The sequence below is a fragment of the Varroa destructor genome, unplaced genomic scaffold, assembly GCF_002443255.2.
Source record: "Varroa destructor unplaced genomic scaffold, Vdes_3.0 BEIS01000007.1, whole genome shotgun sequence".
Taxonomy (NCBI): domain Eukaryota; kingdom Metazoa; phylum Arthropoda; class Arachnida; order Mesostigmata; family Varroidae; genus Varroa; species Varroa destructor.
In genome coordinates, this window is record NW_019211460.1 from 3,665,631 (window position 1) to 3,680,603 (window position 14,973).

General features: G+C 37.0%; 1 protein-coding gene across 4 annotated transcripts in view; it reads left to right on the forward strand.

The window, feature by feature from the left end:
- Btk (tyrosine-protein kinase Btk29A) overlaps positions 1 to 14,973 on the forward strand; it is a 60,640-nt gene that overhangs the window by 23,563 nt on the left and 22,104 nt on the right. The gene's annotated exons all lie outside the window — the stretch shown is intronic.

A 14,973-nucleotide genomic window follows, 5' to 3' on the forward strand; every position in this document is an offset into this window, starting at 1 on the left:
TTTCTGCATATTAAAATGAGCATATGAATTTTATAACTGCACTAAATATATTTCTGGATCTGACTGGTTGTGCATATATGTTACCCTCCCGTCCGCTGGTCAGTTGCCGATCTTTCACGTGCGATTCTCGCCATGGCTGCTATATACCCGTAATATATATATATATATATATATATATCAAACGAAAACAAGTTATTTGTACGTCATGGTTATACCAGATTTTTTAATTGTTTTTTTCTATCGGTTATATTCTACAAGATTGTGTATCTCTAAATAGTTGTTTCTTTTTGGCCATAAACGAATGCCTTTTTAATCCTCGTGAACTTCGAAATTTTGGCAATGTTTTGATGCGCGCGTAAGAAGTGCAATATTTTGCAAGCGTTCATTAGAGTTCGATACGATTCCTAATTTTTCAGTATATACACACCGCTCACTTTTAATTTTGTTATTATGAGAAATAATATGAAAAATAAATATGAAATGTGATCATTCTGTAGAAAACAGTTTTCTGGACACTCTTGTGTACGTGATTTCGAAGTCTGGTTACGAGTGTTTGTCGGGTAATATTGCCGATTCCTTTCAACTCTGCTACAAATGGCGTTCGTGTTAAAACGTTATATCAACAGCTATGTCAGCCGAATCGCATTTATATACAATGAGTCATTGAAAAAAAAAGACTCGAACACTGGTTAACATTCAGATCAAACAAAGTATAATAACGATCTCACGACATTAAGTATCTCAGAGCAGTAACGAACGTCATGTTGACGGATTTACTGTCAGTCTGGCTGTTTATACGCGGTCGATTTTAAATAGCTATGCTGATCAACTCCGAGAAATTATGTTGCGTAACACACAATTCCATTTTTAGGAGTCCTTAGTTGAGACAATTCAATAGCACGAATAAACATTATGCCAAAAAGTGGCTTCCAACATAGTACGCAGCCTTTGATAGATAGAATGTCAGGACAAAATACTGCCCTTACTATTAGCAAATCCGTTTGCGGGCCTGATTTGTATTGGGAAAGCTTTGTCTGATAACAATAATTACAATAAAATTCAACAAAGTTTATACCTATTAATCCATTTAAAAGGCGATATCAATTTGGTCACTCCTGGCAACCTACTTTTGTCGGGTTTCCGTCAATCGAACATACAAGCCGCACTTTGTGCACTCAAGAAAAGAATAGAGACTAACTTTCCACAGGTGTTGCCGGCATTTAGGTGACCAGTAGGACATCGGACCCGTACCAGTTTTCAATGAATGCAGTTGAGTAGTGAACGAATTAAAAAATCATAAATGCCAGCGCCATACTTTTTGAATGCAACATTTTTATCATTATTGAAATCGATTGGACGCATCTATGGAAAGCAAGAAACCAGAATTGCTACTGAACTTTTTACCACCCTAATATACTGGCCAGTATTTGTCACTAATACAGAGTTGCTGGCAGACACCTTTGTTAACATTTTGTCCAAATCAAATTGATCTCAGAAGTTTTGCTATCGATCAAAAAGAAATAAGGAGAAAAACGATAAACCGATAACAAAGACGAAGCTAGATACAGATACCGTAAATTTAGCAAATATCTCTTAAGGCGGTATATTTTAAATTCTAAATAACTGTATAAACCGCAATTCAGTAAATCTAGTTTTATGCGTCTTTTACAAAGTGTCAGTTTGTAGTAAACTTAATGACTATGTATTCGGAAGCTGTTAAATGAAAATGTTGGTTCTGCTGTTATTGTTATTTACTTATCGATGCATTACGATAATTATTCACATTTTCTTTCTCGCCATAAACTGTTGAGTTGCGTAATCAGTCGGCTTTATTGCATAATATACCGTGAGCTCAAGAAACAATATTCTAATTAACATTAAATAAAGTGTGTTACAGAACAGTCGACAACCCTCGCTGTCTGCATTCAAAACCCAACTGCAGTTGTAACAAACAGCAGAAATCTAAATAATACAGGATCCACCCCACTTGCGAATACAATTATAATTGTTTAAATAAATATAACTGCCCAAAAAATCTAAGACATTTGGTTGCTTTTATGGGTTTGACCGATCGAAAAAGATAATGTAATGCTAGTATTACTCTGTTTATTTCTATTGGTTTCGTGCGCAAGTGCCTGCATGTAAAGACTATGCATTACTAAACAACGCGTAGAATTATCTTGGCTAATCATGATAGATCCCTATTGTTATTTAAATAATTACTTCCACTTACAAACTTTTACCGTTGAAACTGGAATTGGATTGGATGTTTCTGGCTCACACGTTACCTGTGATATATATGTATATAACCCATTTGTGTAAAGCTAATTTTACATATAACCTTTTGCCTGACAGTTTTGCTAAATCTGTCAGATTTTTTTTAACTACATCTAAGCATTGATCTTCGTACTAATAAACGTACTTTTATTATGCTGTTGTTATAGCTTATATTGCTATCCCATTTCCTAGGACACGACTGACCATTTTTGGTATGTTGTAAACTAAATAAGAAAAGGTGATTTCAAAAAAGTCATTTTTTCCAATGAACCTCCTTAAATACCTCTAATTCAACAGCATATTACATGTTATGTTACGTAGCTGAAAACTATCGTATTCGTTTTAGCAAGTAAATATATTTTAGCGCCTTAAGCCACACAAATACGCTTACGACACCCGTTTTCGTTATTTGTAGGATTTCAGTTACACTTTCGTATATTAAACTAGTCACGCGTTTTTTATAACGTAAGAAGGCCACTTGGGTGTGGTGTAACCTCTATTATCAGTATCAGCTTAGTATCAGTATTATCGCTCAGTATCAGCTATTATTTTGGTTCTAAATGAGAAAAAGGCTTCACAGCTCTTCATCAGGCCAAGTAGCTGTCAGAGCTATTTTGTTTCAAAGTTATGTTTGTACACTTCTCAAATGGTAACGAGGTGTTATTTGAGAGGAAAGCTAATTTCTCAACGTTGATCATACGGGATCTCTAAAAAATATATATGGTCATTAACATTTCAGCATTCATACCAACAATCTGCGAACAAAATTCTTAATAAACGCTGAGGTCCCGAAAAGCCTCAGGGAAACCACTACAAATTAAACCACCATCACTGTTGACATTGCTGCTGTGAAAAGGGATAAAACCGTCACAGCGACCAATGGATTGAGGTAAACATACATACATCCACATACACACAATGTAAATACAGAAGTAACATGGTAAAGACTAAAAACGTTATAACAAAAGACTATGTTATGGTGTTGCTAAGACATGCCAGGGTGCTTCCAGCTTCTTGGTCAACTACAACAATTATTGACGTTGGGAAATTCAACTAATGGAAGAAAGACAGCGATAAACACCTTCTTGTCCATTCCCTGGGTCGTTTATATTTCGTTCGGCAGCGCCTGTGAATACCCGTTTTACCAGACGAGGAGTCCGCTGCCAAATGAACCCTGCTCAGCTATCGTCCGCTTGATCGATTGCTCATCTCGTAGCATGACAACACAAGTCGCACAGCAGACATTCGGCTAACGAAATAGATATACATGTATATAAACAGAGGGTTTTAGTGGCTTCTTGAAAACAAGAGCCACACAAAAGTGCATCGGATCCATCCTAGTAGCTTTGCCTGGCCAACATCACTGGCTAAAGAGATACTATCTCATACAGTAAAACTTAAGACACTGTATTTGTTAGATGTATTATACAAAAGTCAAACTGACATTAAGCAGACAAGGTGCTTGCACGTCATATTTTATAATTACGTAATAAAAGGTTATCGTCAACGTAGTCTATAAACGATGCGATTGAAAGGTGTCGAAGTTTTATGAGTAAAAAACCGTCCCCTGATAATTAACTCATAAAAGGCAATGCAATGTATTTAGTTTTAAATTGAGAGTTTCTGAAGGTGGAACGAATAATTCTCGTATCAATGTACATCGACTGCAGAATTAATTGTTTAGACGATTGTAATCAAAAGAGAAATTAGGAAATAAATTAGTTTTCAATAGCTTATGAAGATCTAGTGATCTTGGTTGATCCTGCTGGGATCTAAAAAAGCATGTTTGTTAATTAGCAATCAGCGACATAATCTTACACAGCGTCATCTATATATGAATTGAGCCATCATCCACCAGTCCTGCAGCCGCACATTTGGTTATCGCAGCCACCGCGGGCGCATAGCAGACAGTTTGGGCGGGCAGGTCGCAAGCAGAAACGGCGAACATAACGAGCCCAACTTTGACAAATCACCATATTAAAACAAATTGTTCTTCAAACCCAAATTTTCTACTGCCGAAAAAGGTAATGTACGGTTAGCCTTAAAGTTTGAAATTTTTCTTAGCTCGTCAGCACAGTATTGTCTAAGTCAACAACTTGTCTTTGGTTAGCGTTATTTTTTGGCGGCAAGCGTTTGAAATGTGAATGGAGCTGTAATACCCGGAAGTGACGACAGCTGAATAAGAATGAGGAGGGGCTACAAATGCCAGTGCATTGAAACTGAGCAAGCAACTAAACTATACTGGGATCTTCCAACTCTTTCGAATCTTGAATAGATGTCATAACACTGAAGTCGATTATCCTTTCCTCTTGGTGATTGCACATAGCTTGTACTTTACCTGGAACACGAACCCCCTAAAAAGGGATATACAAACGATATAGTCGCATATTCTTCCATCTTCACTCATTGTGAAGCTATCGTTGCGCTGTGATCGTAACGAACTGCAACGGAACGAATCATCGCAAAAGATCTTTATTAGTTATTATTACACACCGCAGCAAAATCGCCTCCGAGGAAAGTTTCACGTTGTCAGCATGGTTGTCTTTGTAGTTGACGCTGAAGCACTGGCTAGATATATGCATCAGGATAGGAAACAGGAGTTCTTGGACCCTGAGGATCGTTTCGTTAGCTTGTCTCTAAACGAGTCGAGCTGATCGCTTTCCATTGAACTCATCGCATTTTTGCATAGACTGACCGAATAAGTAGTGCTGCTGTCCTCCTGTCTGTAATCATTATTCCAATGATTACTACAAGATACAGGCGCAATGATTTTAGCCATTAACGTTTCGGTAGTGCCGTTTAGCATCGATGTTGCTAGCGGTATTCGCCTAGGTAATTTGTTCGTCAGTTCATTTCCGGGCAAATTGATCAGGTGTGGTAATGACAGCTGTGTTCCTCGTCAGATCCAAGCATATGGATAACATCGTCTGTCTCTCGATCGTCGCCGTCATCAGTTGTTACGATAGACCCACTATTGCTTTCAGCCAGTGTTTCCTGGTCCAATAAAAAGCTGGTGTAATGACAAATTAAACCGCAACTAACGCCGGTGTATTTCCTAGCAAAACGTACGCATGCAACACTCTAGTGATACAGATAGTTCTATACAAGCAATATAATTCAATCGGGTTAATTAAATGCGCCTACATCAATGGTAGCGGGTAATTACAAGTAACAGAAACTGGGAGAAAATGACGGTGACCTCTATTGATGGCGTAAATATTGGGTTATAGTGAAGTCTCGAGCCGGTAACCTAAAAAAGAAGAGCATTAGAAGTCTTCACTCATTAAGTTAAGTTTCATCTCGAATGATTGTGGGATTTTTCTTTTTGGCTCATTTTTAACAATTTCCTGATTTGATGCGATGGAAGAATCTTTGTGGCATTAATTATCAATTGTTCCCCCTCTAGCGTTTATGCATGTAATTTCTATGAACGGATTTAAACGAAGTACAGCAAGACAGTCATGGCATCTTACCTGCATACTGAAATTCGAAATAGTTTCGTCCAGTGTCTTGAGTGAAACCCCTGTATGAATCACAAATGCTCAGCTTAAACATCATTAAATAGATAGTGCTTGATCGTGCCATGTGGTATATTCATTAGAAATCTGTAGTGATTATCTAAATGAAATGTATACCACATACATGTATGTTGAAAGAACGACTAACATCGAAACGAAATAGTTTTCTACAATGTGCATTTAAATTTCCCAGATCTTAAGACGTCTTACACTCAGTTTGTTCACTACAAGTAGAGGTTGAGCTTAATATTCAGCGTTATCTTGAAAAACCATGGAAGTAATTAATATATAAGAAAATATGAGCATTCTATTTACATCGTTAATCGTTTCCTGCAATCCATTCAGCTCATTACAAAAAAAAATAAAAGGTTGTTCCGAAGATTTAGATATTATAGGAATTTTGAGCCATTCCGGCCGAGAACGTAATTTCTGTTTAAATTTTAACCTATGGGCAAGTTAAATAATATAAATATGTATATATATATATATATATATATATATGATATAATCGTAATAAATAATATATATTTTTAAGTTATATGATTAGTCCATGGTTGTTACTCGTAAAGCGCAGGTGCAAAACTTGTCTTGAAGTTAGATTTAAAATATACAACAACTGCTATTGATCTTATATGCTATAGGAGTTGTGAATTTTATGATGCTTATAGTAAATTAAAGAAAAAACTAATACCTTATCAGGGAGACCGGAATAAGGAACTGCCACTAAGTAAAGAAAAAAAAAAAAGAAAAATATATGAGATTTGTTAAGATAAAATACTGCCCAAAATTTCAAAGCCTTCATGATTTATTATTATTATTTTTATTATTATTGATATTATTATTATTAAACTATATTAATAAATTTAATTAATCTAAAGGAAAACAAGGATATTATGTTTTTTTAGAACATTCATCCGTACCAAACTATTTACTCGTCTTCCTTTTGTGAAGCCTCAATAAAATATTAAAGCGGAAAACCTATTATGTGATAATTAATAAGCTACTATGAATGAAAGAATACCAGTAAATGAATAGGAAGATGACGCTCCATCCTTGGGCGCAGTTTATAGTTTATTTACATCATTTATAAATAATTCAAGTATTGTATTGATAGAGATGACACATTGAGCCCCAAATAATATTGTGAAAGTGGCGACATAGTAAATATAATACCATTAGCGATCACACATTTACCCATTGAACACATGCTGATGATAATGCGTCTGGAGAGGAGAAGAAGCAGCAGTTAGCAAAGGTTCGTGATAATAACCCTCAGCTATTGTTGTTACAAACTTTGTTAATACTTTATAGTTGTAAAAAAAGTCTGGCAAGTATGTTGGGAATAAGGAATAATAAAATAATAAATATTTGGAAATAATAAAATTAATGATTTCGAAAAAAAAACAATTATTCATAGGGGCAAGTTACACGAAAATATATAGTCGTAATAAGAATGAAAAATACAGGTCAGAAAAAAAAGAATATAACCTGCGCACAATCAGACGGCCACTAATGAAATAACCGAATAGAATCTCGGCAGAACGACTGTTAACAAGACTCAACGAACAAATCCTTTGATAGTGCCTTTAGATATCCAAGATAAAAATAATTAAAGCAATGGAAAAGTTGTAGTACATAAAAATAAACTCCGTGAGACGATAAATATTAGTGTAATTGTAATGCTGGATTAATAAATAAAAGTATTATTGACTCTGCTCAATATGCATGTAATACAGGGCTCTTAATGTATCTCAAGCGAGTCTTTTTTTAAGTGCTAAGCATGCTTCACAACGTTGCTATATATATATATATATATATGCATTATACCCATACGAATAACGTGTCTGGTAGTAAACATCAGCGCTTTAAAGACCCTTTGTATAACTTTTTTAGGAAATTGGAGGCCAATATATTATGCAAACTCGATTTCATGGCAAATAATTTAAATTATAATAAGAAATTAAAATATACTAAACAGTTAGTTATTCTTTTATTACGTTTGGAATATTATGTGTCTCATAGAAGTATTTCAACTATTAGGCTGGATAATTTGTCCAGCAGGGCAGCTTTGACGATGTTTGCCGTGTGTGACCTCACGTTGTCGTGCTACAGAATGACCTGGTCTTGTCTGCAGGGCTTTTTTCTTGCATTGCCTAGTTTACTCGATGCAACGTGTCGATCAGCTGTCTGACACGTAGGAAGCACTTCTCAGTGAATCTGGGCCTTACACTTCCACCAAACGCAAAGCAGAGTCTTTCTGTGATGACGATGAAGCTGGATTCTGGCCGCTGGTTTTTTCTTAGAGGCAACTATTCCGGTATCTGGTTCATATATACCGCTTCTCATTACCGGTGATAGTTCTGCGTAAAGATCGGTCATTGTAACCGCGTAACACTCAATACGGGGTCAGATGTTGAGATGCAGCATTAAGCTGCGATTCCTTGTTGAATTCAGAGGGTTAATAAGGTACTCAAGCTTCTTGTGCTAACCCTAAAGACTTAGGGTGATTCATGACGGTCTTGTGACTGTAGCCCATCGTTCTAGCAGATTACCGAATTGTTTGTCGGCTATTTTCCTTTAGAAGTGCCTTTAAATAACCATCATTGAACTTAGACGACTACGTAGAACGGGGGCATCCTTTTTGTCCTGGATACCGTTTTAAAATCTAATAGACTATTCTTTAGGAGTCCTTTTTGCGACAGTACTGTTACCGCGCATATGGCAAATGTTTTCAGCTGTTTCGGTAACGTTTAACAAAATGCTTAGTACAGAACATATCTAAAAATGCATTTTGTTCGACGTGGAACAGTATTGGAATCTCTGTTGATTCTGATCGCATAACACAATATGGTTACGGTACGCTGAAGAGCAGGAAGAACGCCTTTGAACGGTATATCAGAAGCAGGGTACAAGTGAGGAAAAAGCTTTTCACCTAATACTGCTTCCTTAAATGAAGTAGCATTTTGATTGTAACCATTTTCATTTGAGGTGCAATAGCGTTCGAAAGTCCTATTATTAACGTAGGTCGATGCAGTGATACACATATCGCCTATGTCTTAGTTTTGGAGCGTAGAATCATAGTGTTGAGTAATAATAATGAAGAACAGGAGGTGATTATCATCTCCTATAGCAAGGTTTATTTACTATGGTGTTTAAGAGGAGGACTAGAATGACTTTATAGGTGACTGTAATAAATATAATCATCATTTAATCCTAGGTTATCTAGCCGGTGGTATAAGAATCTTGACGAGACATTTTCCGTTGCTGTCTAAGCCAGTCAGTGAAATGTAGCAGCCCATTAGCTGTTATGCGTTTTTCTTTTCCTAGCATGTGCATTGATTCCATGCTTTGTGGCAAATTCTGAACTTTTATCTTGATGTTGGGGTTTTTATATAGATATGTCGACGACAAGATGCCCATTTGACGACATTAACCGAGCCGAATCGAAAGAGGGCTTCGATATTTCTTCGAGCTCTGTGTTTCCAAGCTCTGACTGTGGAAATCCCTAAACCAGAATTAGATTTATGTATAGCAGATTATAAAGAAAAAGAGTAAAAGAAAAAGAACTCGTAGGCCGTAGTGCAGAAGACGAAGAAACGAAAGAAAACAACCTGCAAAATTGCGCACTTCTTTTACCTCCACCTGACGATAAGAGAAACTCTAACATGGATAAGCGACGTAGTGCCTTTAGTTTACTACTGGATAGTGTATATATGTCAAGCTTTCATTTTTGTGAGACAGGTAAATATGCGTACTGTTCAAGGCGATCGAGACTGACTCATCTACTGAGGTCGTCATTAAAAAATATCATTACTTGACATATTATAGGCTGACATAATAGTATTCCGAAACGTAATGAATTTTTAGTACAATGTATTATATATCTAATCGATATAGCTATATTCAGCATTTATATATTGCTGTGGTGGATAGATTTGACTAGACGATTTTCTTTATTAGGAAATAGAGGAAAGGTTACGAAAGTTCCTTTGGTTCAAATATAGATCTGGGAAAAATTACGGCCGTAGCCATTTCTTTGGACGATGATGGGGAATGTGTAAAGCATCATAATGCAAAAGTTTAGAGTATAAACTCTACACAATAAGTACAAGACTGAATTTTCTAAAGTAATCGTCGTTTGCCACCGTAGAATCGACTACGGCTTTGACCAATGATCACCGTAATTCTCCTGCATAACGATATCTATGCTCTATTTTTGTTTAGTATATCGAGGGTTTTGAAGGATTAATTTCGACATAGCGCAACAACCACAAAAGCAAACTGGGCTAGCCAGCGCAATGTTTTCCTAATTGCAATGAAAATAAAAATCGAGGATGACTGACGTAAGCAGAATGGTGCATCTGCTACGATGTTAAAGGAGGGCAACAGTGGAATATCTAAATCAGGGTCACTGAACAATTGAAGCAGTGTTAACGAATACCTAACAATATGTGGGGCTAACTGGGCATTATGATGAAGTAAGGGAGAACCTCAACGATCTGTGGGTTTTACTAAATAAAGTGATGGGAGACCTGTAGAGACTGTAATAGGAAAACACATAACTGTAAAAAAAAATATCATTTTCTTTTAATTTTACGAAAATAATATCTACTACATTTGCGAATTGGCCTATTGATGTTTGCCAGGCTATATATATATATAGCATTAATTATCCATAAGTGCACGGTAGTCATGGCCTCACCGTCATGAAAGATGAACTAGCTTTTCGTTGGTTATATGCGAATACATAGATAATGGCAAATGAGCCGAACGTTAAATCATCAGAAAAGTAACCTAAAGAAGAACGATGGAGAGGAACTAAGCCCTTATTTTTCGCTTGAGTAATTCATTTATGCAATAATGCTATTAGAAACCTAACGTAGCAATATTGACATCGGTACCCTTGATGATAAAATATTTCTAGCCTTACAAAATATAGAGAAAAAATGTGAGGTGATAATGATACAAATATTGATTCGTGAATTTACGGCAAAACTTCTCTATCATCTTTGTGAGGTGTTATCTGGAATATGCGTTTCATGTCCTATCGTCGCTTCTAGTGAATTTATTAATACTCATAGAGTTATGTATAAAGAGCAAAAGGAAGTACTGAGTCAGGATAGGATTAGATTTTTTTTAGGCGAGAATTATACACGCTCTAGCACTTACCTTGCCTTATTTCTACACACTTATATTGCATCAACATAATGCGATCGATATTGCAGAACTATAAAACTACATTGATAGCTGCTTTTTTATAGTTGCTGACTCTCAGGCCCTGTTGGTAAACTTCAGCGTCGTCAGTCCAGTAAACCCTTCTGCTGCTCAGTGTCTCTACGCTGCTTATATTGAATCCTCTACTCTGACAAACCCTTGCAGTGATATATCACTGACAGGATAGCTAGAAGTCGACGACAGATAGATTCTAGAATCAACCTCATCGATGAATTCGGGAATCAATTAAAATTTTAAATCGAATAAATTCATTGCCAGAGCTGTACCTTAAATACGATTATAATCCCCATGAGTATATGTGAGTCACCTAAGCCATCAGAATACTACATTGCAATCGAATCAATACTTTATGAGGAGTCAAAGCTGATGGTCTTATTGCACGCAAAAATTCGTATATGAGATAGTCGTATACGAACATAAAGATAAATAGCGAGGCCTAAACAAAATTTACCAATTGTCTCTTGCTGGCGTTCCGTTCTGGTAATTACAACGTAAAAGCAGTGTTTTTTTCAATTGAAATTTGTGAAAATTTTCTGTGCGCTATATATAGGAACTCGCATAGCGTTTGTATGGCTTACGGGATCTGTGGCAAACATGTATAGCACTTGATAATAATTATCTATATTAATGAATACAATTACACCGTTTACATTCTCCTACCCATGGCTGACCATTTTGATGATATTTTTTTCTATTTTCGGTACCAAATTTTTTTCATAGTATGACAGACGAACGATGAATTCGAGGTGCACGTGAATGAAGTTTGTTACTTCGTTTGTTCCGCTTGGGAGATTTAAATACATATTGTTAGCCTTTAATCTGGCATTTTAAGGTTAAAATGTCTTGCTTGTTTTATTGCATTAAATAAATATTCGGTTGTCATCCTTCGCAAAACAGCACACAGTGGGTACACAGCGATCGCGACTTCTAGAAGAAGGCATTTCCTAATGCAATGTCTTAATCTTGACACAACAATAATTTTGTTATTTTTGAAAACCACTGTGGCATTGTAAACTGTGTACATATGTATTACCCTAGATTGTTTATAAAATTTCTCACCAAACAGCAAGGATTTAGTACTTGTAAGGACTACATATACTGGAATACATATACTATAAGACTGGTCGGGTCGATGAAAGGTGTTTGCATGATGACTGAAGGTTCCTTACTCTTTTTTGTCACATGTGTTCATACGAAAAAGAGTTTTCCAAAGCATTAGGTTTTCATTACAGAATTTCGTCGTGTGGCCAAGATTTCTCGACGGAAATTATGATAATTTATTTTACTGTTATCGAGGTTGCCCGAACGGCGCACATCATTAGTATATTCAGTCCTAGATGTCTCTGTCGCTATTGCTATATGGGAATATACCGTGTTTGTACTGTACGTATGTGCCGTTGTTTAAGTTGGCAACAGCAAGAGAGTTGAGTTGCCCAGAGTTTAGTTAATACAAAGGGAAGTGAAGCGTTCGATAAACCTGCAAGGCTAAGATCTGTGCAGCAATGAGCATTTGACAGAGTACGTGGAAAAAGTAGCGCTGCGGATTAGGGCTTTAGAGACAACGGCGCAGTCCACTGTTCTCATAAGCATCTATTAGGGATTGCCTATGGCCTTCTGCCAATTGGTTATAGGCTGCATGGGAACCTGGGAAGCAATTTCTATTAAAGCGCATGAGAATGCATTTCGATTTCAAGGTACTCATAATAGAAGAAATAAGGTCATGGCAGCTTTTGCGGAAAAAGAAACAAGCAACCCTAGAGCAGTCGTCTCCGAAATCAATGGCTTTTAGAAAGCTTACACGCGATTTCTGTAGACAGAATTCGCAGTAAATCAAGGCCTCGTGTCCGTTGTAGCTGTGGAGTCATGTCCAAGCTAGGCATTTCAGCTCCAAAAGTAGTTAAAACATAGCAAAGGATTTGTTCCGGATGAAAAAACTTTTAATTGAAAATTGTTTGTACATTAATGCTAGACTTAGCACAAGAGCAGGAGCTTCTGTTTCGAATCAAATGGAACACGTTGCTGCTGCAGGTTGCGCGAGCCCAAGCCGCCATGGCATTGTGTTAGTCAGTGGAGAATGGTACACGCGCAGGCGTTCTAAGAAATCTAGTGGGTATTTCGAATGTTGGCTACGAGGTAGATCCACTGATGGTGGTTTGGCGCAAAGATTATCGATGTCTGAGGTTTAAGTGGGACGACGTTTGTATTCGCGTCCATCATCGGGCTGTTATTCGAGAGGTGCGCGGTAGCAAAAAATGCCGAGGTGCATACAGACGAGTATCAACGGGCGTGGTTCCATCAGCCGATGAAACGTCTGAACAGATACAAGCGCCCCAGGGGCGATACGATAATGTTAAGAAGTCTTTGACAACACCGTTACAGCAAACTCTGATAGGCTGCCAATCGGCTATTATCACACATCTGAATAATTAATGCTTCTAAGAAAGAAGGATTTTAAATCGTATGCTGGGCCATATATTAGTGACATAGTGTTATGGCTTAAACGAATAATATTTTAAGTGAATCTTGTATATATATATATATATATATATATATATATATATATATATATGTATATATATATATATAGTTTTTTAAAAAACATGCATTTCTTGTCTAAAGCTATAATAGCTCTACTCGGTGCTTTTATTTCGTTTGATGCTAGCTCTTTTGTTTAGCACCGATTGCCTAACCAGCTTGGTCGAACGTAAGTCAACGAAGCGGATAGGTTTTGAATGCAGACCATGGCCGATGCGTTTTCTGTCGCGTCGACAATTTGAATTTTTCAAGTTTTTGCGGGGAGATCTAGGCGCACAGCCGTTAGCTGGTGGCCTTACACAATACTAGCCTCGCATTGGAAATTCTGTTGTGACTGAATATTGTCCGGCTGATCCGTTGTTTATTATTTATTTCGAACATGACACAGCTTGCGAGAGATACTGAATATTTTTGCTGCAGATACGGAGAGCCGCTGGCGTCTGCTGAAAAATTCTGAATGGCTGGAAGCAAAACCCGCAATTTGTCTCCACGATTATTAATCATGTGAGCAGTTTTCGAAGTTAGCATAATTGTCAAATGGAACACCATGTAATAGCGCAAATAAAAGATACATATTGATGCCATGAAAACGCTTGCCTTTAACGAGTAGTGGATGATAGCTTTTGTCGAAAGCGACATATCTGGTGCGTAAATTAACTTTTTGGGATTCCCTTGGCCTTCACTGGTAAAGCTAAACTTTGTAAAAGGAGGCACAGATGACGGTCATCTTGTATAATTGGCATATAATCCTATAGGGCGTCTTTTCTGCCGAAATGTAAGAGTGTTTGATATGTGGAGTTTGATTGTGCAGATCAGTATAAATGCAGCAAGATTGCACCGGATTATCGTGTCGGAGAGTGTTGCCGATATACAAAACGTGAAATAAAAGAAAACCTGTCAGGGCCGTCTGCGCTGTTGGATAACAAATTTTTCTACAGATGAATCGATAGAAGCGACAGAGCGATATTATGTAAAAAGGCCGCGACTCTAAATAAGCGTCTGCGTCGACACAATTATCAATCGGGCTACATCACGCCCAAATATGATAGCGGATGATGCGCCAGCCAATGAAGACGAAAAGAAGTTTCGGAAGCGCATGATAACATCGATTCTTTCGCGAATCGTTTCTGCCGAGACCTATGCAATTGCGCAAGTCACTCTATGCTTTATTCTTTCGAGCTTACTTTTGCCAGATTTAAGTACGATTCATTCGTATTATTTTACTACCGGCGACTACACCTAATTAGACAAAATCAGACACGGTAAGCGGAACAAAACTCTGTTGGCGGAAAACTTGTTTCTGGATGTGAGGCTCTCTTCCTATGCTTGTATGTGTCTAGTTGAAAAATATCTCTTAAATCCATTACCACCGATAGTAATAATCGCATAGCGTTATCCAAGCTTCAAG